At 39.1% G+C, this 25,545-nt stretch overlaps 1 long non-coding RNA gene across 1 annotated transcript; it reads right to left on the bottom strand.

The window, feature by feature from the left end:
- Positions 1-10,887: 10,887 nt before the first annotated feature.
- On the bottom strand, positions 10,888-25,534 carry LOC112848953 (uncharacterized). The gene is made up of 4 exons (XR_003222451.2): positions 25,254-25,534; positions 24,394-24,457; positions 21,768-21,833; positions 10,888-11,111 (listed from the first exon to the last, which is right to left on the bottom strand). It is a non-coding gene; the product is annotated as an uncharacterized LOC112848953 (long non-coding RNA).
- Positions 25,535-25,545: the final 11 nt, after the last annotated feature.

Here is a 25,545-nt window from a genome sequence, read left to right as displayed (position 1 = left end):
AAACACATGGACATCCTATAACCCCCAAATTCCACATAAACAGTCACTTTGAAAAATAAATAGTGGTGTATTCATACACTGGAGTACTTATAAAGCAATGAAAATTAATAAACTATAGATGCATTCAACAGCATGTACAAATCTCATCAATAATACTTAATGAAAGAGGTTAGACACAAAGTAATTTATGCAATCTAATGACATTTATACAGAATGCAAAAACAGGCAGCACTAATCCATGGTGTTAGAAGTCAGTATAGTTTCCTTCAGGGAGAAAGAAAGGTGTCGTGTTAGATCTTTCCCAACTTTCCTCCAATCCTCATGTCGCCATTCAATCCCCTAGCCTCATGTTCTGTGTCTTTTTACCTCTGTTCCCTTCTTTTTTCAGAGGTCAATACTGACACAGAACCAAAAAGATGTGTGTGTGTTGGGCAGGAGGAATTTATTGTAAGAAACTGGCTTGTGTGATTATGGATGCTAACAAGTCCCAAGATCTGCAGTGATCTGGAGGCCCAGGAGAGCTGATGGTGTAAGTCCCAGCCCCAAAGCTGGCAAGCTCAAGACCCTATAAGGGAAAACATTCATAACGGATGTAGAAATTGATACCAGAAGTAGGGTGTTATAAGTGACAAATCCTACAATGTAAAAGTGACTGACTCTAGGTAGGTAGATAGTGGGAAACTGAGAATCCCCTGAGGACACAGTAATCGGATTAAGGATGTGCATACAGATACTGACATGTGAGGAGATAGAGCTAAAGCTTATGGGGAAAGCTTTGCGTCTTCAAATAGATTTGATAGTATAAAAATACAATATGTGAATCCACAAAAAGAAAGCCTGGCTGAGGTGGAGACACCCCAAGGGAAGCATAGCCAAGAGATTGCTCTTGATAATAAATTTTGAGCCCTGAGAAAAATTATATCAGTCTGGTCCAATGAGGTGATAGGAACTACATAGAAACATAAACAATGGGAAATTTAATATCAAGGAGTATTAAACTGTGACAAGAGAGGCACTATGATATATAAGGAAATTTTATATAGTACCCTAGGGCTGAGGAAGAATACCCTAAGAAGGACAAACTTGGAAGGAGACCCCCTTACCAATGCTGGTGTTCAGACTTCCTTGGAGAAGGTGGAGTTTATCTCCACCATTGGAGAGTCCAGAAATTTAATTGGTTTCCCAGACATAGGCTGTTCTGTAGTTGCTAGGCCGTTAGGAAGCAACCCCGTGGACTGCAGGTGGGGAGCAGGCAACCAGCAACCTGTACTAGGTAGAAACCTTCTGGATGGCAGGCAAAGCATGCGAGGCTTTTAGGGGTAGTGGAAGTGGGCTTGGTGGGGATTCTCTGGGGCACAGGCAGCTTGCACAGGGATCTACAAAAGGGAAATGGGGCACTGGTGCAGACAGAAAGACTTTGGAGTGCTAATCTATGTCAAGTATATAGGACAGTGGTCACTTCTAGCCTGAAAAGTTGCCCAAGGACCACATTCCGGGGCACAAGTTCACCAGATGGCCTTACACCTGCACTGCTGGCCCACCAAGCAGCAGCCAGACAAGTAAGGAAAGCTCCTTCCTCCTCCAAGTTCCATCCTGCAGCCTCTACTAAGAATGCTTTAATATGAAAGTCTCACGTCAAAGGAAAAACATTAAACAGGATTGTCTGTTACCATGGAACATATACTGAAGGGTGAATTTGGAGCCCAGAGGCAATAAGCTGATAAATGGCTCACAAGCTATAAGTACTGGTCATGAGAACCAATAAATTCCCTTCTGGTTTTAGATATTTTCTGCTGGATTTTCTGAATGTTGTAACTGAAAAATCGTTAACTGATACAGGACCTGGCCCACATACCATCTGTAGGCAAGTGGTATTGCTTTTTAATTTTTTTTATGTTTATTTTTATTTTTGAGAGAGAGCGCACAGACAAATGGGGGAATGACAAAGAGAAGGAGGAAGAGAATCCAAAGCAGGCTCCAGGCTCTGAACTGTCAGCACAGAGCCCAATGTGGGGCTTGAATTCACAAACTGTGAGGTCATGACCTGAACTGAAGTTGGATGCTCAACCTACTGTGCCACCCAGGCACCTCTAAGCAAAGTCTTTCATTGAGCATCACTTGCTTCCCTGACAGCCTGTCTGCCACATTTGCCATCCAAAATCTTTCTGTCCATGTCTCTCTCTTTTAATTAAAAAACAATATTTTTAATGTTTATTTTTGAGAGAGAGAGAGCACAAGCAGGGGAGGGGCAGAGAGAGAGAGGGAGACAGAGAATCCAAAGCAGGCTCCAGACTCTCAGCTGTCAGCACAGAGCCCATCGCAGGGCTTCAACTCACAAACTGTGAGATCATGACCTGAGCCGAAGTAGAATGCTTAACTGACTGAGTCACCCAGGTGCCCCTCCTCCATTTTTTTTTTTTTAATTTTATTACAATCGTACTTATTACTTCAAAGAGCCAATGTTTCAGTTCAAGTCCAAAGTCAGGAAAAGACTGATATCCCATCTCAGCAGTCAGGCAGGACGTGACTCTCCTTATCCATGGAGAGTCATCCCATTTGTCTTCATTTGGGCCTTCAACTGATGAAATAAGACTCACCCACATTAGGGAGAGTCTACTGATTGAAATGTTAATATCCTCCAAAATTACCCTCACAGATACACCCAGAATAATGTTTGACCAAATATCTGGGCACCTCATGGCCCACTCAGATCAATACGTAAAATGAACCACCACAATTGACTTGCCAGCTTTTCACCTTTATTTCTGGCAAAAAGTACTCTATTGATCCTTTAGATAATTTACATATCTTTATTCTCAAATATATGATTTGTATGGGATTGAACACCTTCCCCTAAAACTCTACAAGAGGGTTTAAACTATCCAGATACTCTGTTTGACCACAATGCTTGGTACAGAGATGGACAAGTAGCACAAACTTAAGGGGACAGTAATAATAGCTAACATAACAAATACTACTGCACTTAACCATCACAGTAGCCCATTCGAACATATGCTCCTGGAGAAGATAAGCTTGGACTTTCAAGTGGAATTAATAAAGATGTGATGAACTAGAATTGCCTTATCCATTATGCTCACAAGGAAAGTCAACCTGATAATAGAAGCAACCCAGAGAGGTCTCTTAATGATGTGAGCTCTACAGTAAGCTGCATGTGAAGCTAAGGCTCACCTGTGGACTTTTCCGTTACGAGTTAGAGATTTCTTATTTTGAGTTAAGCTAGTTTGAGTTGGGTTTATGTCACTTGCAACAGCAAAACTGAGGGGCTATCAAACCTGCCTGGTCATTCTAGAATTCTCCATCATCAGGGCACCTGAATGGCTCAGTCGGTTAAGCGCCTAACTGGTTCAGGTCAAGAGATCACAGTTTGTGAGTTCGAGCCCCACATTGGGCTCGCTGCTGTCAGCTCAGAGCCCACTTCAGACCGTCACTCTGCCGCTCCCCACCCCCAAATAAATTAAAGCATTTTCTAAAAAAGAGAATTCTCCATTGGCAACAAAACATGGCTTAACAAGGAAAGGTTTATTTTCAGTAAGAGAAAATAGAAATCTAATCAAGAAACCATAATAGTCATAGAATAGGTAAAAACACAACTGCTTTAGACGCTTTTTTCTCTCTCTCTTTTTAAAGGAACAGAACTATCAGGGAGTGGAATTAAGGAAGTAAAAATTTTACTCAATACTCTTGGTGATTAAAGCAATTACTTTATGGAGTAGATTTGTAAGGAATTTATAAATTATAAAATTCCCCAATTAGATGATACTGCCCCTTTGAAAAGTTTTATTTTTAAGATTTAGGCTAATATCTTTTCTAAACTCCTCACTAGTCTTGTCTATACAATGGTAAAGCTGTTCATTTTTATTTGTTTATAAGTGTTTCCTAGTCCTAGGGCTTTATAACCACAAAGTTTATTATTAAAAAGTTTTAGTTCACTTCAAATACTTTCTGTGCTATTTGGAAAAAGTATCTAGGGGAAAATTCATGTAAGAAGAGTAAATCCAATTTAACGGAAAACATGAAAAATTGTTGATGAAGTGCTTTATGTGTGCGTGTGTTTGGCCCAAAGGAAGCATCGGACTGGCTCTGGGAGTGGGAGGCAGAGTGAAAAGATACAGTATCTCCTCCTTTGCCTGCTTGTGTTGGATAAATGGATCATTTTATTGTCAGGCTGGTTGAGACTGAATGTCAACATTATACAGGAAGGTCCCAAAGGTATGCAGTACACGGGATGCTATTCTAGCTTCTTTCGCTTGATGCCATTAAATGAGCTCACATTCCATAAGATAAAAGTCAGATGAATTGAAGGCCAATAAGTACCTAGTTTTATAGCAGTGGTTTAAGTTCAAACTCGTCAGGAGTTTATGCGTGTTTCCATGGAAAGACCACATCCAAAACAGCACTTTAACAGATGAAATTTCCAGAGAAAACAAACAAAATTTACCTGTGAATTGCAGTACTAATTGGTGGAGTTTTTTTTTTTTTCTTTCAATAACAATAGCACAGCAGTCATTTAGAATGTGTAAACACTCTGAGCCCTAACAATGGATGGTATTTTTAATTTGAAATATCAGAAATACACTCTATGTTCATTTATAAAATTCTGGCTGGGTTACATATAAGAAACATTCATCCATTCATCTCATAAAAATATATTGATTATTCTGGGCCAAGAAACTCTGATTCCTATCTTCCTAAATATACTATCTTCCTAGTATATGAGAAAGTTTTGTTGTTCTAAAAATCTGTGATTATCATGTATTAAATGGGCACCATAATTCAAGAGAGATGTAATAAAAAGTAATTTTATATGGTATAATATAATATAGTATATAATTTTTTATCTATTTTATATATGCAATATCAATAATACTAATAACATTCAGTATATTTAGCCATTGGTACAACACAGGCTCCAACAAACTAAAATGCAAATAGAGTAACATTGATTTTGTAAGAAATCTGTGGAGTACAGAATCAGCCATTATGTCCACTTGCATGTGTGGTTTGCAAGTTCCATTATGCCAGTAGCAGAACCTTAAAATGGAATCTGTCCCTCACCTCTTACTATAAGTCAAATGAGGGCTAAAAAGAGAACATAATATCGGCAATTAGAAATTGATCATCAACACATATGTTACATGCATATCTAACACATGCATACCATGTGTTAGAAACTGCTAGGCATTTGATCAAGACATAAGTCAAATTGCAGGCTGCTGAGGAGTAAATTTGAAATAAGAAAGAATCATCAGGGAGTACAGTGAGAGATTATGGATTGCAGAGGCAGCAAGGCTGAAGAAAATGATAGGATTAAGAACATTTTTTTTTCATGTGTTAGGCTGAGGAGAAAGTTGTGGGAAGAGATAGATTGAAAAAGCAAGTAAGGACATAATTATTAGAGCAAGATCTTGCAAGAGGTAGAAGGCTTGGGGTATGAGCATAGGTGAAGGAAAGGAGGAAACATGAGTGTGGAAGGAAGGAAGGAAGGAAGGAAGGAAGGAAGGAAGGAAGGAAGGAAGGTAAAAGTGGATGAGAACTGTAAACCAATTCAGAGGTGTAGGAGAAGTAAAAGAAGTCCCAGGAAGATGACAGGAATTTGGAAGGAAAGGAAGGGGCTGATCCAGGAGAAAGAATAAGTGAACTTCAAAGAGATGACGTGAAAAAAGTTTTTCACAGCTATAACAGCTATTTCCTCTGTGAAATAGTCAAGGTAATCTGCTAAGGGGAGCTAGTGCAGCATTAAATGCAAAACTTAAAAAGACTGGTAAGAAATGACCAGCATAAGGAATGGGCAAGGGTATATAAAAATTGCTAGGCAATATTAAGAGCCCAACAGAGGTTAGAAATCATAAATGTATAAGGCAGGCCATCAACATGGCTATGTGATTTGCTCTAGTATTATTCAATACCTGGTACTAAGATCAGAACAAATGGATAGGTTATTCTAAAATTGAAGTTTAGGAAAACAGAATGAAAAGAAGGTCATGAGAGTGTTGGGCTGGTAAGAGAGGTTTAAGTGAATACTATGAGTTGTAGGTTGGATTGAATGAGGAAAGAAAGCCAAAGGCTTATTGATCAAGAACACACAAAGCCTGCAAAGTAGAAGAATCAATGAGAGTAAAGAGCAGCCGCTCCCCTATATAAAACCTCTTTAAGGGCATTCTGCAGACTTTATCTGGAAGGTAAATTTCAATTTACTTCTTACAACAAGGCTTTCCATAATCTTGGTTGTATTTCTCATTCCTTCCCACAAATGCTCATAGGCATTCCACATATCCTGGCAAGCCAAATGACTACGTTGCTTCCTGCCTTCATGTCACTGCTGCTCTTCCTGAAGAGATCCTCTTCTAACCCCCCATTAACCTGACGAACTTCTCAGCTTTTGAGACTCATCTCAAGCATCTCTTCCTTTTTAAAGTCTCCTGTGGTAATTTGTCTGTTAAAAACAAAATTGGCTGCTGAATTTTTATCCCATCCTTACAACACTTATGCCATTACTCCCACAAAAAGAGCCTTGCTCTGAAGCAAGCCAACAGAATGCTATAGAATTGGCACCGTGCCGGTTCCAATGTAACCCAACTACCATGCCCTAAAGAAGTTTGAGCTATTGTGTCTGAAGTATATCATGTGGAGAGAAAGGCCACAGGGAGTGAGAATTAGCCTACAGCACCTACACCCCATAGTGTGAGTAAAACCTTCTTGGCTCTTCCTACCTACCCCAACCATGAGTTGAATGTAGGGGGAGCCCAGTCAACCCACAGAATTGTGAGAAATAATAAATCGCGGCCATTTTAAGCCTCTAAGTTTAGGGGTATAGTTAGGCAATTATTGATAAATAACATGTCTCCCATTTCCAACTCAAGTGCAACTGCTCAAACTTTCCATCATACACGCTACTGTTCCTATAATACACCTCTGTCTTTTTAGTTATCGCACCCAGATGGCAAAAAAATGTTTACATATCTGCTCCCTTCCTATTTAGTGAAATTCTTAAGATTAAGGGCAATGTCTCAGTGCTAAGATCTATAGATACAGATACAGATCTAGATACAGATGGACATAGAAAGATAGATATAGACATAGATATAGATATATATCCTGATATAGACATAGACATAGATATAGATATAGATATAGATATAGATATAGATATAGATATAGATACAGATATAGATATCCTAAATCCTAGCACACAACATATGATACATACTCAATAAGTGATGTGAACAAAGTTGAATCTGAATTCAGTTAGTGGGAAAGAGACAGGAAGACCCTATTCTCAGTCATTGGAATTTCATGGTTAAATATTTCACAAGCAGAGCAATCCCTGCAACAATATGGAAACATATTGGAGGTAAAGTTGGCTCAAGCACAGTCTAGAAACTGAGGTGAGAGCAGGCACATCCATCATCGTCAAAGATGTGGATTCATGGTCTAGTATGATGATGGGAATTTGTGTGAAGTAGAAGATGGTGACCCTGAATCGGAAGAGATTGTGAACTTCAGAAAAAAAGAGACTACGAGTGACAATTTTTCAGTTGTAAGGATGCTCTTAATGCAATAATGGACAATTAAGTAGACAATGGTTCAACCTTCTATCCAATGTATACTCAAAGGAAAAAAGTTAGGTCTTCACTTCACAGACTTATGTGGAAGATGTATTATGCTGGTTTCCCTTTAGGTCACTTGAATGCTCCTTCTCAGTCTCCTTCCCCTGACTCTTTGTTCCACTGCCACTGTAAGCTTTTTGCTCAATCCTCTTCCCTATGCCTATTCGTTGGGCCATTGAGTCACTCTTACACTCTTAGTCACTGATATCTCCCAAATCTGAACTTTCTGACTCCACATCTTTCATGAGCTTCAGGACTGTAATTTCCAATACTCTTGGGAATATCTCCACTGTCTGGCCTTTCAAACTCAAGATGTTAAAGGTCAAACTGATTATCTTCTAGTCACAACTTTTTCTTTTTTATTTCCCAGTCTGGTAAATGGTATCACTGCCCACTCAATAAGTACAGAAAGAAATAGTCAGCATGGTGGTTAAGAAGTTGGCTTCTGGGATTAGTTGCACAGAATATGCTCAAATCTGGTCTCCATAAATTACTACCTATATGGTAACCTTATCAAATTAGTTAACTTTTTAAAACTTCAGTTTTTCTCATCTGCTATAACCTTCAAAAGTTTGTGAAGAGGATTAATAAATGCTTGTCCAAATCCTCAAACTTAATCCTGCTAGCTACACTTCTTTTTTTTTTTTTTTTTTAATTTTTTCAACGTTTTTTATTTATTTTTGGGACAGAGAGAGAGACAGAGCATGAACGGGGAGGGGCAGAGAGAGAGGGAGACACAGAATCGGAAACAGGCTCCAGGCTCCGAGCCATCAGCCCAGAGCCTGACGCGGGGCTCGAACTCACGGACCGCGAGATCGTGACCTGGCTGAAGTCAGACGCTTAACTGACTGCGCCACCCAGGCGCCCCTAGCTACACTTCTTAAAGTCATCCACTTTTCCCTTTCCTGTAGCAACTGCCTCTCCCAAGCAACTGACCACCAAGTTCAATGTCTTTCTCTCTTTCTTTGTCTTTCTTTCTTTTCCTTTCTTCCTTCCTTCCTTCCTTCCTTCCTTCCTTCCTTCCTTCCTTCCTTCCTTCCTCCTTCCTTCCTTCCTTTTGAGAGTGAGCAGGGGAGGGACAGAGGGAGAGAGAGAGAGAGAGGGGGGGAGAGAGAGGGGGAGAGAGAGAGAGAGAGAGAGAGAGAGAGAGAGAGAGAGAATCTTAAGCAGGCTCCATGAGCATGCAGTGTGATGTGAGACTCAGTCCCAGGACTGTGAGATCAAGACCTGAGCCAAAATCAAGAGTTGAAGCTTAATTGACTGAGCCATCCAAGTGCCCACAGTTCAGTCAATTTCTAAAACATATCTTAATATATATACCTTTGTCCATTGTCACTTCCACTGTCCAAGTAAAACACCAGAACACACTTCAACATATCTATTACAAACCTAGTTTTTTAAAAATATAAATCAGATCATATCCCTATCTTCACTTTCACATTTTTTCAATTGTCCTATTTAGAATCTGATATTTGCAGTCTTTCCTTTAATTAACTTTCCAAGTCTGACTCTCTATCACTTCCCAACATTCCCTACATTTCACACACTCACCCTCCAAACATACTTTTCTGCCTTCATGCCTATTTCCTTTCTTAGATCCTCAGCCTCCACTTCTCCTCTGAGAACTCCTGCTCCAGCTGAAATGTGATTTCCTGTCTGTTGTCTTTGAAAAACCCTCAGGTGACACAGATTGCTCCCTCATCTGTTTTCCCACACGACTGTCTACCTATCATAGCCTTTATCACACTACAATATAGTTATTAATTTGTCTATCTTCCCAGCTATACTCTGACTTCCTCCTCAGGGACAGAAATAGCAAAATATTTATTCTTGCATTAACAGTCTCTAACATAATTCCTGGAACATACCAGTTATGTGTGATGCTCAATAAATATCTGTTGAGAGAATGAATGAGTGAAGAAACCATGTTCATTTCATTCACAACCATGGTGCTTGCTATTTATTATTTGAATATTAATTAAATTAAAATCTTACAGGGATATATATAGAAAGAAAATCCTTAAAAGTAGGTATTAATTTGAAACAGGAGACCTCACAGTCTCCCTCCCAACTTCAAAATTCTATGATCCTATTGTAAACTAAACTAATGCTTTTCTCCAGGCACGTAGGATTAGAATCTTGTCTGCAGACAAATTTGTAGAACAGGACCTAGTGGGTTGTTTGGGGTATATTTCCAATTAATTCTGTCATATTAACTTTAATAAATTATATTTTGTGAAGTTTATACTTTTCAATTAAGCAAAATTGAATTATGTGCAATTATGTGCAGTTCATTTTTCAAAATGGTAACATGGTGACAAAAGTGTTTTTTCCTAGAACCTTGTCAGCTTGAGTGACATGTGAGTACCCAGCACTAAGCATCTGTTAGGGAAATCTTATTACTCTGTGTCTGTCACTAGAAAATTAGAACAAACGTTGCAAGACCTACACACTTACAATGTTATGATGTGTTTTTAAAACTGCTTTCCACAGAAGGCCCTTTATTTTATTAGAAAATTATAAGCAAACAAGTCTTGTTTAATGGCTTTCAAAGTATAAGCACATTTCATGTCAAAATTGTATCATTCTCAACTGCTTAGTTGTGTGAGAAATCTGTCAAGCCCTGGTGCCCAAGAAAATAGGGTACCATGGCAGAAGATTTCTTGCTGAAGGATATAATGTATGCTCAATTAAACCAATAGAGCGTGTGTAATGGTCTGATTCCATTGTAGGAAGAACTGTCAGCTTTCCATTCTGGGATCAGAATTTTTTAAATGCCTGGACTGTTGGTGAATTCCATGTGACAGACAAGTGATACAATCTTGAACTTGTAACTCAGGAAAGGTTAGGTTCTTATTTCTTCTCCTTTTCACATTCAAAAATTCTTGGAAATTTTACCTTCCCTTCCTAATATCTTCTCTGTCTCTGCTCCCTTTCCACACCTCTATTTTAACTAACAATTAAAGAACCATCCATGAAATGCTAAAATTACATCCGGGTTTTCAGAGGAATCAATTGTTGGTTGTGGTGTTATTTTACTTGAGAGTAATTCCCAAGTTTTATTGCTTCAAATAAAAAAAAAATCTTTATGTGCTTCAAAATGAATGAGATGCTAATAAAATGTGGTGTAAAAATCCCAGAGCACCCCAATGTCCCTTTTATATTCTGTACTATTTGACAAGTTTATAACAATTCTGTTTCTCTAAGCCAACAGAGATCACACACAGAACTTTTCCCAGAAAAGATGACAATAAATATATAAAACATAAGATGCATATTTTTTACATATTCTTTAAAAAAAAAAAGATGACTTCTAAACATGACAAAACGATATTGGATGTTACTAAACTGCCATCTACTGTACTTGTTCACCCAGTACACAATATCATTGTTTATAGGCTTGCCTTTTTCAATGAATACATGATTTCTTTTTTCCAGCTGTTTCTTGACGTTTTCTTTCCCTTGTTCTAGCCATGTGTACTCCTAAAGACCAAGAAAAAAATAGTTTCAACTAATTATAGTCCTACCAAAGCCTTTCACATCATTTAAGGCTTAGATTGATTATTCACAGTGCCATGAAGACGTGTCAGTTTGAGACAAGAAGAGGTTTAGAGAGGTTTACGCTTTGCAGAGTGCCACCTGTCTCCAAAGGGCACATTCATTAAAAAGCTCCAGGTGCAAGTTGTGGGAGCAAAACAGCATAATGAAGTCCTTTGCCTCCTCATGCACCTTTTGATTAATAACATTCTCCTTCAGTTCTAGCAGATTGTGCACCATGTTCGCTGTAAGAAACTTGAAATACCAGCCTACTTTTCTATCCTTCTCTGAACAGAGCAAATCGCCATTTATATGTGACCTGAATCAAACGAATATACAAAAACAGGGTATTTCTGGCACAATCTTCTTTAATAAGAAAGAACAGCTAATAAGCCAACTGAATGGTCTAAATGATATTTATTCAATAAACAACACTTAGTATGTGTCACTGATCAAATTTTCCTGATCCTCTCTGTCCTATAACCGCACATGTAGAAATCCAATTGATATTTATACTGATAACCTTAAGGCATTGTAAAGTTCTGAGTTGTCTCCTGAATCATAAAAATGGGAAAGAAAAGTGGCATTTATGAAATATCTCCTATTTACTGGACATTTTCACTGGCATTATCATATTTTATCCACATACCAGTCTGGTCAGGTAGACACTTACATCCTCATTTTTACCATTGAAAGTGATTGAGCAATAATAAGCTAATGTTTATTGCCTGCTTACTATTTTTCTGGCATCGTGTTTATTATTTTAGAGGCATTGCCTCAATTAATCCTCAGAGCTACATTATCAAGCAGACACTGTCATTAATCTCATTTTATTAGAGGCGACCCATAGAAGTTAAGTAACTTGCCCAAGATCACACAAGTAATATGTAGTAGAGCTGAGATCTGAACCCAGGCAAACTGCTTTCCATGCCTATGACATTAACTACAACATTACACTACTTAAGAGTGTGCAAGTACACTTTAATGAGTCCTATTATTGTTTTGTTTTTGAAAGTTGGTAACAGACGTTTGGTGCATATGCTAACTTCCAATTAATCTAACTATATCCTAATAATAGCTATTAATACTTGCTTTGTATTGTGCATTTACTGTCAAGAATTTTACATGCATTATCTTATTTGCAATTTACCCACAGACGTAATTTTATACCCATTTTACCATTATAAAAGTGAGGCTTGGAGAACAACAATAAGAATAATCACAGCAAACACATGGCACTTACTGTGTGCTAGACACTCTTTTTCCACAGTTTTAAACATAGTACTTATTTAATATTGACAACAACCTTATGATATATTTTTATTCCTATTACACAGATGAGGAAACTGAGACACAGCACTTTGACCTAGGTTACAAAGCTAGCAGGCAACAGAGCAGGAATTCTAGTTCCAAAGCCTGTGATTTTAACCACTACTCTAAACTGTGGAACAATTTAGGGTAGTCACTCCTTGCTCACCACAAACGTTAGCAGCATGCCTTAACTATGAAAGTATTCATCATAAGCTAACAGTTTGGTGCATACCAAGTAATATAATTATGCACATTTGGTACGGAGTGGGAAGGAAGCAAGCCCATGCAATTTCCCCTTGGTCACGCCTGTGCATAGTTTCAATGATGGCAAAAATAAAACCCCTCCCTTTGTTCTACAAATATTGAGCACTAACTGTGTTCCAGGTGCTGAGGTTGAGGAAATAAATAAGATTTATCTCCTATCTGTAAGGAATTGGGAATATATAAAACAAATAGGTAGTTACAACATAAAGCGACAATTTCTAAAACAGCTTTGCTTCCTAAGCCAAAGCCAAAGCTGGAAAACACTGTCTTACTTGGTCACGGTGAACAGCTGGGAAAAGAAAAGGAAGGCAGAAGAGTGTGCGTCCATACTGCTCAGGATAAAGTGGTTGAAAATATTGTTGTAAGAGTTGCAATCTTATTTAGTCCTTCAATAATGTTTATGTGTGAACCAGGGGTGGAAGTTCTCAATAGTTTTATGATATGTATTTTGTTTCTTATCCGATTTTTATCTCTGAGAACTACTCTTTCCTGGAAGACTCATCTGTTTCTGAGCTCTCAGTTCTTCCTCCTAGTCTGGTCTGTACCAAATTCCAGCTAGAATATTAGTCAGAATTTGTGGGTGCAAGTGGCAGAAGCCCAGTATAATCTAGCTTAAGTAAAAGAAGAATGTGTTGACTTGGCTTATGTAGGAAGTCCAGGGGATTCAGGAGTTTTTAACAGAAAAAATTCAGAGCTTCAAATGCTATATTTAGAATTCACTCTCTCTTCCTATCCCTTACTACTTCTTTTTTTAATCTTTATTTATTTTTGAGAGAGAGACAGACAGAGACAGAGCATGAGCAAGAGAGGGGCAGAGAGAGAGGGAGACACAGAATCGGAAGCAGGCTCCAGGCTCCCAGCTGTCAGCACAGAGCCGGATGTGGGGCTCGAACTCCCGGACCATGAGATCATGACCTGAGCCGAAGTCGGATGCCCAACCGACTGAACCACCCAGGAGCCCCCTCTCTCTTTAAGTGTCTCCATCCATCAGTTCTTAGTGTGTCTGTTTGGCTTCCTTTTGTGGGTGAGCTCTCTCTCTGCGGTGTGTCTCACTCCCACATTTACCAGCTTAAGAACTCCGATAGAGAGAGAACTTTTCTCTCCCAAATGAATTCCTAAATGAATCCTAGGGAATATTCTGATCAGTCTTTCCTGGTTCGCATATTCATTCATTCTTCAACCAATTACCATGGCCAGTCGAAATAACACACGGAATTGGATTACCAAGTCAGTCTCACAACAATCAGATTTTTCCCAGCATCAAGCTTTACTAAAAATTAAAAGGGCATAGGAAATCAAGAAACAAAGACAAAGCAGAGAAAGGTCTGGAACATTTTTACAAGGCCCTTTTTATCCACCAGCCCAGAGCAATAGATGACGTTTCTGTGTGAGGTTTTGTCGATTGTTACCTCACAGAATGGGAAGTATTTTATTTATAAAACATCTTCATTTTATACCTCCAAGAGTTGTGTAGTTTATATGAAATTCTCCTGGGAAGCTATGTCCCATAAATCAATAGATTCCAGGTTTATTTACTGTAAGCAGTTTTTATCAAGGGACACCTTCTAAAGGGCATTCTGTATGAAAGGCTTCCTCCTCCTGTCTAAAATCATTATTCTATTTACCTGAAGTTCAGTTGACAAGGAATTAGACCACATCACTTCTCTTCTTCTCTTTCCCCTAGTGGTGTCCTTCTGATAAAGGAAGTGAATGGATCACAGGCTGGCTGCTTTACTCCTTCCTCCCTTTCAAGGGACTGAGTATTCTGATTGGACAGCCTGGGACAAGATCCCAAACTGTGCTGGAGTTAAGGGGAGCACTATGATTGACAGTCCCTTCAGAAGCACCTGCAGTTTCCTGGTAAAAGGAAAGCACACTGGGTATATTTGACTACTCTTGTCTACTATACACTTCTGTCTAGACAAGAGACTCTTAAGAGTTCTAGTGATATGGTAACTTTCCTTTTCCCTAAATGCTATCTATTTCTCTCTAGTTTCTAGCTGTGAAAAACTTTCCAGCTATGTCTTGTGGCTCATGAAATACAGGTAAGACAATAAGCTGCGACAGCAGAGTAGGATAACTAGGCCAGATCTTGGGGTCTGTGGGAAAGAAAGCCAAAGAAATGTTCAATAAGGCCTCACAAGGAAAGTTTAATTGAAGAAACAATACCCCCCCCCCCAGTAGGTATTTTCCATCCAATTCTCATTATGTCCTTACACCATTTGCCTAGAGAAATTCTAACATAGCAACTAAATTTCTTTAACCTTTGGCAGAAGATACAAACGGCTACTCTACTGATCTAATAATCCAGTAGGTACTTTCTGTTTGTCCAAAACAGTATATATTTTTAGGTTGAATTTGAAGGTCCTTGAATAGCCCATCACAATCTCCCTCATTGCCTGGCATCTTATGCAGGCCTGCTACTCCCTGGCCCTGCAAACATTTGAGGTTTTGAGCCATGGTTTAAGGGCTTGATGATTTCTGCTAAACTGAAAATTCTTTTAAAGAATGTGTAGTTTAAATTTTTAGTTATTTACATCAGTGTGAATGAGTTTCTCAATTGTTTTTCATTAGGAAGAAAACTAGGGGGAAAAAAGTGTTGACTAAGGATAAGACCAAAGGGAAAAACAGGACCAAGGCTTCAGGGTGCAGTTGCCTACCCCCAAAATTTAAGGAGACACTCTCAGGTGACACACCCAGGCCCAGCAACTGTGACAACACCCCTTGAAATTTCATGCCCCATGTGACCTGCTTGCCTCCCTCTGGTCCTAGCACTGAAGGATAAAGTTTTACTATATTTGGTTTCTGTGACTTGTGATGAACTAACCCGGATGGATTTCCCTTCCCTACCTGTGAACTGGGAGAGCTGTTCCACCTAGAAATGCCCACAATATTCTCTGATTATGACTGTCCTACACTTATGACATTTTTCTTTTTCTATCTCTTTACACATCCATATTCACCAGCATTCTGTGAGCACTAGGCTAGTATATTGTCCTCTTTGTAGCTATAATATCTAGCCTGGTCCTGTTGTGTGAGTGTGTGAATGAGTGAATGAATGTGCTATTAGCATCAAGCATCTCATTCCTCCTGTGGCATGGGACACCTGTGCAGTTTCATGTCAGCTAAAATATTTTGTCTTTGCCATAGATTGATGGCAAATTTCAATAAATGTGTATGCTAATTATGTGATTTTTCCATAAATATGCAGGTAATTTCAGTATGGTTCCCTTTTCTAACATACGTGTTCAAAAAAGCACTGCATTAGATTTGCAACTGATACCTTATACATGCTTTGCCTTTCAGTCTCCAGCAGAACCAGCCTCCTTGACCCAATTAGACTTCTCCACTCCCACATGGCTAGTAAATACAATAATTAATTTATAAAGAACTCTGAAACACCAGCTGGCAAAAATTCCCTATTAATAGTCTGCACTGAAAAAAAGGAGAATTTAAGTTGTAGGCAATATGTGAACTGTATGTGTGTATATACTCACATCATTTAATCCACTGAATTTCTAAGAATGTCAAACTGTAAGTGTACTAAATAAACGTTTAATAATTTCTTGTCCCTGAATTGTAGAAAAAGAATTCTGTGTGACAAAATATTCCCAGAGATGTATATTTCCGGTACCTGAGACTTGAATGTCTATGAATATTCATATATTCATAGTTGACAATGAATATATTGTAAACTATGTTGTTCTTGTTTTTTCCAAGTTTATTTATTTTGAGAAACAGCAAGAGTGTGAGGCAGGGAGGGGTAGACAGTGAGGGAGAGAGAATCCCAGGCAGGCTCTGTCCTGTCAGCGCAGAGCCTAACATGGAGCTAGCTCTATCTCATAAACCCTGAGATCATGACCTGAGCCGAAATCAAGAGTCGGACGCTCAACTGACTGAGCCACCCAGGTGCCCCTTAAACTATGTTTTTCTTTTTCTTTCTTTCTTTCTTTCTTTCTTTCTTTCTTTCTTTCTTTCTTTCTTTCTTTCTTTCTTTTTCTCTCAATGTCTATTTATTCTGGAAGGAGAGAAATACAGAGTGTGATTGAGGAGGAGCAGAGAAACAGACACAGAATCCAAAGCAGGTCCTAGGCTCCAAGCTGTCAGCACAGAGCCCAATGCAGGGCTCAAACCCACAAACTGCAAGATCATGACCTGAGGTGAAGTAGGACACTTAACTGACTGAGCCACCCAGGCACCCCTAAACTGTTGTTCTTAAGAGAATAAGGAGGACAGACAGTTTAAATATTTCTCAGTGCTTTAAGATAGAGGCAACTGTAGTGGCCATCTTTAAGAGCCCTGGTAGACAGAATTTTAGGATGGCTCCTAAGATTCTTCCTCCTGGTGTACATGTGTTATGCCCTCCCTTTGAGTGTGGGCAGGACCTGTGAATATGATGGGATGCCACTCTTTTGATCCGGTTCCATTATGTGACAAAGGTGATGGATTCATTTCTCCTTTGATTCCATTACGTTATATAAGCCTACAGTAGTGGTAGTGGTGGTGGTAGTAAATAATAATAAAAGTAACGGTGATAGCAGCAGCAGCAGCAGCACGAATAGACTGTAGAGAAATTCTCTTTCAGGCTTTGGAGAAGTAAACTCCATGCTGTAAGAAGAGAGTCATATGATTAGGACCTAAGGGCAGTCTCTAGGAGCTGGCCCTGGCTGACATCTGGCAAGAAAATGAGACTCTGAGTTGCAAGGAACTGAATTCTGTCAATAGCCTGCATGAGCTTGGAAGATGATTCAGAGCCTCAGATGGAATTGTCTCCCCAGTGGATAACTTAATTGTTGTCTGGTGAGATGCTAGGCAGAAAATAAGCCATGCTCAGACCTCTGACCAACAGATACTGAGAGATAATAAAATACATTGCTTTAAGCTGCTAGGTTTGTGGTCATTTGTTACATAGCACTAGAAAACTAACACAAAAACCAACTGCGTTTTCTTTTCTCTGGGTGCTATCCTTTTCCCTTTTCATCCTAGCAGTCAGGGTTGTACATTACACCATGCCCTTGACCACCTGACATGGCTGATTGGACCAAGTTAGCACAGCCAGAGCCTTTGTCTGAAAATTTGAAGTTGGGGCCAAGAGATTCCAGTTGAGAATCTCTGGAATGGAAAAGAGATACAAAGGTAGAAGCTTTCTTAACACTATCTTCTGTCCAGTACTCCCTCTAAGGTATACAAGGCCCTGGGAAAATATGTGGGGGTGTGCAGGGTAGAAGCCATCAATAGCAACAATTTGATTATAAAAGTAATTACAAAAATCATGGGCTCATGTGAGGTATAGTGGTTTATTGATTAAAATTTAGGGCAAGAAAAAGGTACCAACACAGATGTTTATTGTCCAATCAATGCACATGAAAACTTTTCCTAGTTTGCAGGATCCACTTCTTTGTGTTATTTATTGTCAAAGATACCATTCTTGGCTAATTTCATATATCCCACTGCAAGGAAAAGGTACCAACACTATTACTATTCACCATGCTATGGCTCTTTGGAACCTTTTAAAATTGAAACAGTATAGATCTTCTGGCCTCTGCACTTTCCTAATGTCATTTAATGAATTCTGATACATCATCACTCATCTCATGGCAACACCCATTGTACTGCCCTTGAATAATGGTTTCCAATGACTCTCAAATATTGTTAATGTGCTTTGTTGATGATGACCACAAATGCAAGTCTTACCCAGAGGATGCAGGAAAATGAAAACAATTATTCTGTTTTATGGTCATGTTAAATTTATCATTTAGAAGTTTATAGTGTTTATGGAATTTAAAGCATTAACATAGAACAACACATCTTCCAACCATGTCTTCTCTTGAACTAAGCCTTGATCACTGCACTGCTAGAACATGACCTTTTTACTGTTGATCTCTACCCTGCCTTCCACATACCAGTTACCAGTAGTGGGGATTGATAAGGGGCCCTAGGCAGAGCAAGAAGGGAAGTCCCATTCAGGTAAGCCATATCTATCACATGCCCCACAGGGCTTGAGACCAATCCAGGACAGCAAAATGTCACCACATTGATAAAAGGCAAAAAATGACTGACAGAAAGGGGACATTGACTTTGCAGTACTACAGTCTGGAAAGTTCTGGGAGGGGACAAGAATGGCCATAACCAGAATTACCTGACATATAACACATAGCTTGCAAAAGGGTGGTGTGACTGCCCTGGCACCAATGCTGGGGTGGCGGGGAGGACCCCAGTATAAAAGACACGTGGGTTACCCGTACCTCTCTCAGTAGCTCCTCAGGAGGAGGCGCCTGGATCTGAACACAGACAGGTAAAGTGCCCATGTACCAGCTCACACAGGCAGCCCAAAGAGGACAGTGGGTAGCCACGGTCCTCAACTTGTCCTCTGTCGGTGTTACTGAAAATCATCCCCAAATCAGTGAATCAGCCCTGTTCTGGCAGCTAAATTTGGTGCAGTCTCATGAAAGAAATACTGCCCTGGCCAGTGGGAGCTTTGGCTCACCAGCAACAGGCAAAGGGCCATGCAACCCGAGCCCATACCCACTGGTGTTGGTCCCAGTCCTCAGCACCTGGTGGACCCCGGGCAGTGTGAGTGGGTTATTGTCGAGAGGACTCTGCTAGGGAGAAACAGGGACTGAGGCCATTAAGGTCCAGGTCCAGGTTTAGAGCATCCCACCCAGAAGGGCCTGTTGACCAGGCCAAACCCCACAACCAGCAACAACAGAACATTCCAGGGCTTCCATTGCCAAGATCCACACAGGACTAGGTTCCGGCTCCAGGGCACCAGAGGGGACCTAGAACATTTGAAGAAGTTTCTCCAAAGGGCGGGCCTCCCAGGGGTACAGGGTTCATTGAGAGCCCCACTTACTCAGATCTAAAGTCAGTATGTACTACTTCTGTTTGTCCTATGAATGTCCTATGGCAGGGAAAGCCGGTCTATAGATAGAAAAGAATGATGTGTAAGCAGAGAGGTAGTGGCAAGAGACTGCCGAAAGAGTGCAAGCATGCTTCTTTCAGTCTCCTGAATCTGCTTTGCACTCTTGCCCTGCTATTCCATCAAACGCCTTCTCTTTGTAATATTAACTCCCTCCCCTTCTTGCTGTTTAAGACATTTTATTGTGATTTTTGTTACTTGTAAGCATAAAGAGATGTAGTACAATATCCAAAGCCAGATTCTTAGCTTTGTAGGTTCAGGGACTCAACTTTATCATTTCCACCAGTGTTAATTAACCTCTTGGGGATCAACATGTTAAGAGGACCCATACGAAGGTGATATGCACCTCAGAATGTCAATTTATCAATCTACAAAGACAGCTAAATCTAAAAGAATACTGAGTATGGAGAATTCATTCTGGGTATTTTGCTGTGGTGGTTTAAATGTACTCAGGAGAGAAAATGATCAGTCAGAGGTTGTCTGGTGAGTGTGTAATTAGAAGAAAGAGAATGGGTAGTCTTAAGGGAGTTTTCTTTCAAGTTGGATAGAAATTCCTTTTCTATTTTAGAACTACTTCTCTTTGAAAATTAGTTGTAATCCTTGAACTCAAATAGCCTTCTCTTTTGGTCATTACCAGATATAGTCTTATGTTTTGTCCACTGTTACCAAACCATTTTTCTGACGACATATGATTCTCCCAGAAAATTTTTACTAACTACAGTTGATTGAATTTGGTACATTAACTAGATATTATTCACTAGCTCTAACATCCATTACTGTGAGCCTCTAATTTAATAATAACCATTATTTATTGACTTCTGTTTATCAAGTACCTTAAGTGAGTTATTTCACTTAATCCTTTGAGCAATTCTAAAGTACAGGTACTATTATCATCATCTTTATTTCCTCCATGAAAAAACAAAACACAGATTAAGTAATTTGTCTGAGGTCACATAGTTGACAGGCAATAGAACTGGGACTGGAAACCAAGAAATCTGACTCCAGAGTCACCGTATGTTACATTTTATAGCATTTCACAAGGTACTTACACTTTCTAAACCTTGATTTCTTATCTGTAAACAAAGCTAACAATATCTTTCCTAAAGATTGGTGGGATTCTAAATGCGATAATGGATGTAAAGCTCTTAGCACACTACTGAATATATAGTGATTAATAAATGGTAGCTATTATTACCTGTTACAAGAATTCCCTCAAAAACACAGACTGGATATAGGAGATTTTTGTGCACCTTACAAATCAGATGTTAGCATGAGTTAATTCTATTTTCAGATGGCTGATCTACTTAATTGCATGCTAATCCTTCCAACCTCAAATGACGGTATTTTATTACCATTTCCAAATTCCGAGTACCTTTCTGGAGGTTATCGCCACCCTGACCCTCCATCCTGGAATATCTGCACATATTGCACTAAGCACTGCCACAAATTCAGACTCCACAACATTGCCTAAGGTCACTACTGTCCTCATGACCTAAGAAGTAAATTTTACTTTCCACAAGCTCCTAGATTAAAACTAGGGAATTTCTTAGGCATGAGTGTTAAATTCACTGACTACCTTATTTATTTATTTAAATTCCTTGTTCTTTTGTTTAAAACTATTTATTTCAAGAGCAAACTTTTTTATGGTTGCTTGTTAAGTCACAATTTCACATATTTTATAATACAAGGATTTATGTACCATAATTAGGGAAACAATTCTGATCAACTAAAAAAAAATACTATATCTCAATGATGACTCTTGCAGTGAATTTATGATTTGGAACTTTATAAAAAGTTATTTTTCATTGTTTTTGAGTAGCGAGGTTTCTTTTTTTTTTCCCCCCAAATGTGACTGAACATGCAAAAACAAAATGTGCTTGATTTATCTGTACTTTAAGAAAATTCTCCTTGAATCTACAAATGTAAACCTCAGAGACTGGATCATTGCCACCTTAAATTCTCAGGTAACTCTAGAACCAACAAAAGATTTTTTTTTTCTTAATAGCCATGTAATATGCCTTAATATGAGTTATGGTAGACTCAATATCACAACTATAAGAAAGCTCATTCACCATTAGGTCCACAAGGTATTCACTAGTGATACTCACCATGTCATAAGCAGGTCTGTGATCACTCTCTTTGTCCCTGAAGTTGGTATAATATTTAGCAAGCATCTATTGAATGAGGGGATAGGTGGGATATGGTGAGATGGATAAATATAAGTATTTTTAAAACTTCTTCTTTTAAGGAATGCCCAAATCATAAGTGTGCAGCTCAATGAAATTTTATAAAATGAAGATCACCTATGTAGCCAGAACCCAAATCATGACAAAGAATATTACCAGGATCCCAAAAGACCCCGATGTTGCTATTTTCTCTCCATGTCCTAAGGTAACTATTATCCTAGATTAGTTATGCCTGCTTTTGAACTTCATGTAAATGTACTAGTTTGTGTCTGGCCTTTTCTTTTTTTTTCATGTTTATTTATTTATTTATTTTGAGAGAGAGAGAGAAAGAGAGAGAGCAAGCATGCAAGCTAAGAAGGAACAGAGAGAAAGAGGGAAAGAGAATCCCAAGCAGGCTCTGTGCTGTTGGTACAGAGCCCAACATGGGGCTCAATCTAATGAACTGTGAGATCATGACCTGAGCCAAAATCAAGAGTTAGATGCTTAAGCAACTGACTCACCCAGGCATCCTGTATCTGGCTTTTTCAATTCAATATTACACTTTTGAGTGACAGCCACACTGTTTAATGTGGTTGCAATTTATTTTCATTACTATAGATGGTATTCCAGTGTATGAATATATGACAATTTATTTATCCAGGCTATCATAAATAAGCAATTGGGAATTTCTAGTTTGGAGCCATTAGGAATGTGTAGCGATGAACATTATTATATACATCTTTGGTGAACATATGTGCATTTCTGTTGGGAGTATACTCAGGAGTGGATTTTCAGCATCATAAGGTATGCAGGTGTTCAGATTTAATAGACTCTGACAAAATGTTCTCCAAAGAAGATACATCAATTGACACTTCCACTATGTATAAGAATATATAAGAATTTGTTGTACCACACCCTGTCCAACACTTGAAATTGTCTGAACTTTTCATTTTAATCATTCTGATGGATATGTAGTAGTAATTTGCATTCCCTGGATTTGCACTGCCAGTCAAGATGATTACACTACTCTTTCCTACTGATTACAACTAAAAGCTCAGGACAAAATACAAAAAGCAACTACCTGAGGGCTCTGAAAAGTAAATCAAAAACGGCAGATTGGTGAGAATCAAAAGTTGGAGAAATGCCCTGTTTGTTTTTCCTATTTTCTCTCACAGCTTTGATGTGAGGCCTGACATCTAGTAAAACTAATGGTAGCAAAGGCATTAAAAATTAAGAGAAATCGTATATTTCTAGCAAGATGAATGGAGAAAAGGAGCTTCTGTGGGAGAATACCTGGCTTTTTTTCCCCTCCTTTTCTCCCTCTGGGCTTTGACCTGAGAGTTGAGGCCTAGGCTTGGACCAAGAGAACACCTATGTTTCTAAAGAAGGGAGCTGGGAAAGGAGGCCTCTGTGATCTGAAGAGTACAGAGGGAATCCACATTTTTTTCTCTCACCTCTTTGCCCCAGTGTGGGCCCTAGTCAGCTATTGCAACTATGGAAGGCAGCTAAAACTCCCAAGAAAAACCTCATATTTCTAGCAGAAGGATTAATAAAAGGGGACCCTTCAAAAAAGAGCATGAATGGAATATCACAAGGGGAGAATGTAGAAGGGGATCCCCCTAATTCTATGCATAAACCCACATAAATTCTGTTCTCACACATGAACTAAGCATCTTTAGCAAAGACACAAGCTCTATGGCAAAAGACATGTGAACGGAACTGCAATTTAAACTACAGTAGTCTCCCCTTATCCATAGGAAATAAGACCAAGACCCCCAGTGGATGCCTGAGACTACAGATAAAACCCAATATATACTGTTTTTTCCTATACATACATTCCTATAATTTATAGCTTAACTTATAAATTAGGCAACAAGACCTAATAGTGAAATAGAACAATTACAACAATATACTGTAATAAATGTTGTTAATGTGGTCTCTCCCTCACTCTCAAAATATATTTTTGTACTGTGATGTTGTGAGATGGTAAAATGCTTACAGGACGAGATGAAGTGAGGTGAACGACAGGCATTTATAACACAGTGTTAAGCTATTGACCTTCTGAGGATAAGTCAGAAGGAGGATCATCTGCTTCTCACAGTTGATCACAGGTAACTGAAACAAGGCAAAACTTCAGATAAGGGGGACTACTGTACTGCCCAAGTTCTAAAGTAATCGCTGAGGGTTGTATGTACAGGACAGACTCAAAGCAGAATAACAAAGCCTTTGAAAACTGAACTGATAGGGCCCAGCACCCACAGAAGGTGAGACTTAACTTGTGGATCTGAATCAAACTGATCTGAATCAAACTGACTGACTCCTGAAACAAAACAAAATGATCAACTTACCCCAAAGGCTTTGAATAGGACCCAGAGTCTATGCAACATAACAATATACAAAGAAGTGGGAAAATATAACCAGTTTTCAAGGAAAAACAAAATCACCAGCTGCCAAATCCTAGATGACTAAGATGTTATAATTATTAAAGACTTTAAGACAGATATCATAACTAGAAAGTAGTTGAAAAATGGTCTTTCTAGATATATATTGTACTCTGAAAAATCCTTACATTCTGGTAACTGAATCCGTGCATTCTAAGAAGGTTCATACCGACGTTGTTTGTAATGACAAACCTGGTAAATAAAAGGGATAAACTGTCACACATAGAAATATTACCAGTATATTGCAGTGAAATTAGGGAAATACAGCTACATGCAAATATATGTGACACCCTAAAACGAATTTGGAAGTATACTGTTGAATGGGGGGGGGGGGGAAGCTGCAAATTACTTAACAACCAACTATCCCTGTAAAGCTCAACATTTTGTAAGTTAAACATACAAAAACTAAATTTTCAAAAAGCAAAAGATTAAACCTCAAACAGAGGAGAATGTTACCGCTGGAGGAATGCAAGGGGTAAAAGACACAGGTAATTTTTTAACAATATTGGCAATACCCTACTTCTAAAATTACTGGTTTCCCACGTGTACATTGCCTATTTGTTACATCTAAGTATGTATCAAAAAAGAGTACGTTTCTAAATGACACCCGTGTACCAAGTGCATAATTAAAGAACAGAGTTCCCAATCCTTTATTAAAATAACTTCTACAGGGGCACCTGGGTGGCTCAGTCGGTTAAGCGGCCGACTTCAGCTCAGGTCATGATTTCGCGGCCTGTGAGTTCAAGCCCCCCGTCGGGCTCTGTGCTGACAGCTCAGAGCCTGGAGCCTGTTTCAGATTCTGTGTCTCCCTCTCTCTGACCCTCCCCCGTTCATGCTCTGTCTCTCTCTGTCTCAAAAATAAATAAACGTTAAAAAAAAAATTTTAAATAAATAAATAAAATAAAATAACTTCTACAAATACTTCACTAGTCCACCATACCTCACCCCCTAAACCTAGCCTAAGCAGCCCGCCATCCCAAACTCAAACCTGATTACAGCCACTTCCACCTCGGCTCCCTAGCTCCGCCCATCTGAGCGGAAGTATTTTCTTTTCGGGTCCTCCCGCCTGTAGGGGGCTCTCCGAGGCTTCCAGTGCCACGAAGGCCTCCCGCTTTGGCTGTCCCTGCGGCGCCTGTTAGTTTAGCTCCAGAGAATACATTTGCACTATAATTCCTTCGGCCAGGAAACAGTCGCACAAGCATTTTACTTTAGACAATAACGTTCAAACTCAATCCCGGCCGAGTGTCCTCATTATCAAGCCTGGTGCAGTGGTGCGTCAG

This window comes from Puma concolor, chromosome C1 (genome assembly GCF_028749965.1).
Source record: "Puma concolor isolate L17-30 chromosome C1, mPumCon1.1.hap2, whole genome shotgun sequence".
NCBI classification, from domain to species: domain Eukaryota; kingdom Metazoa; phylum Chordata; class Mammalia; order Carnivora; family Felidae; genus Puma; species Puma concolor.
This window is presented reverse-complemented; position numbering and strand designations above follow the sequence as displayed.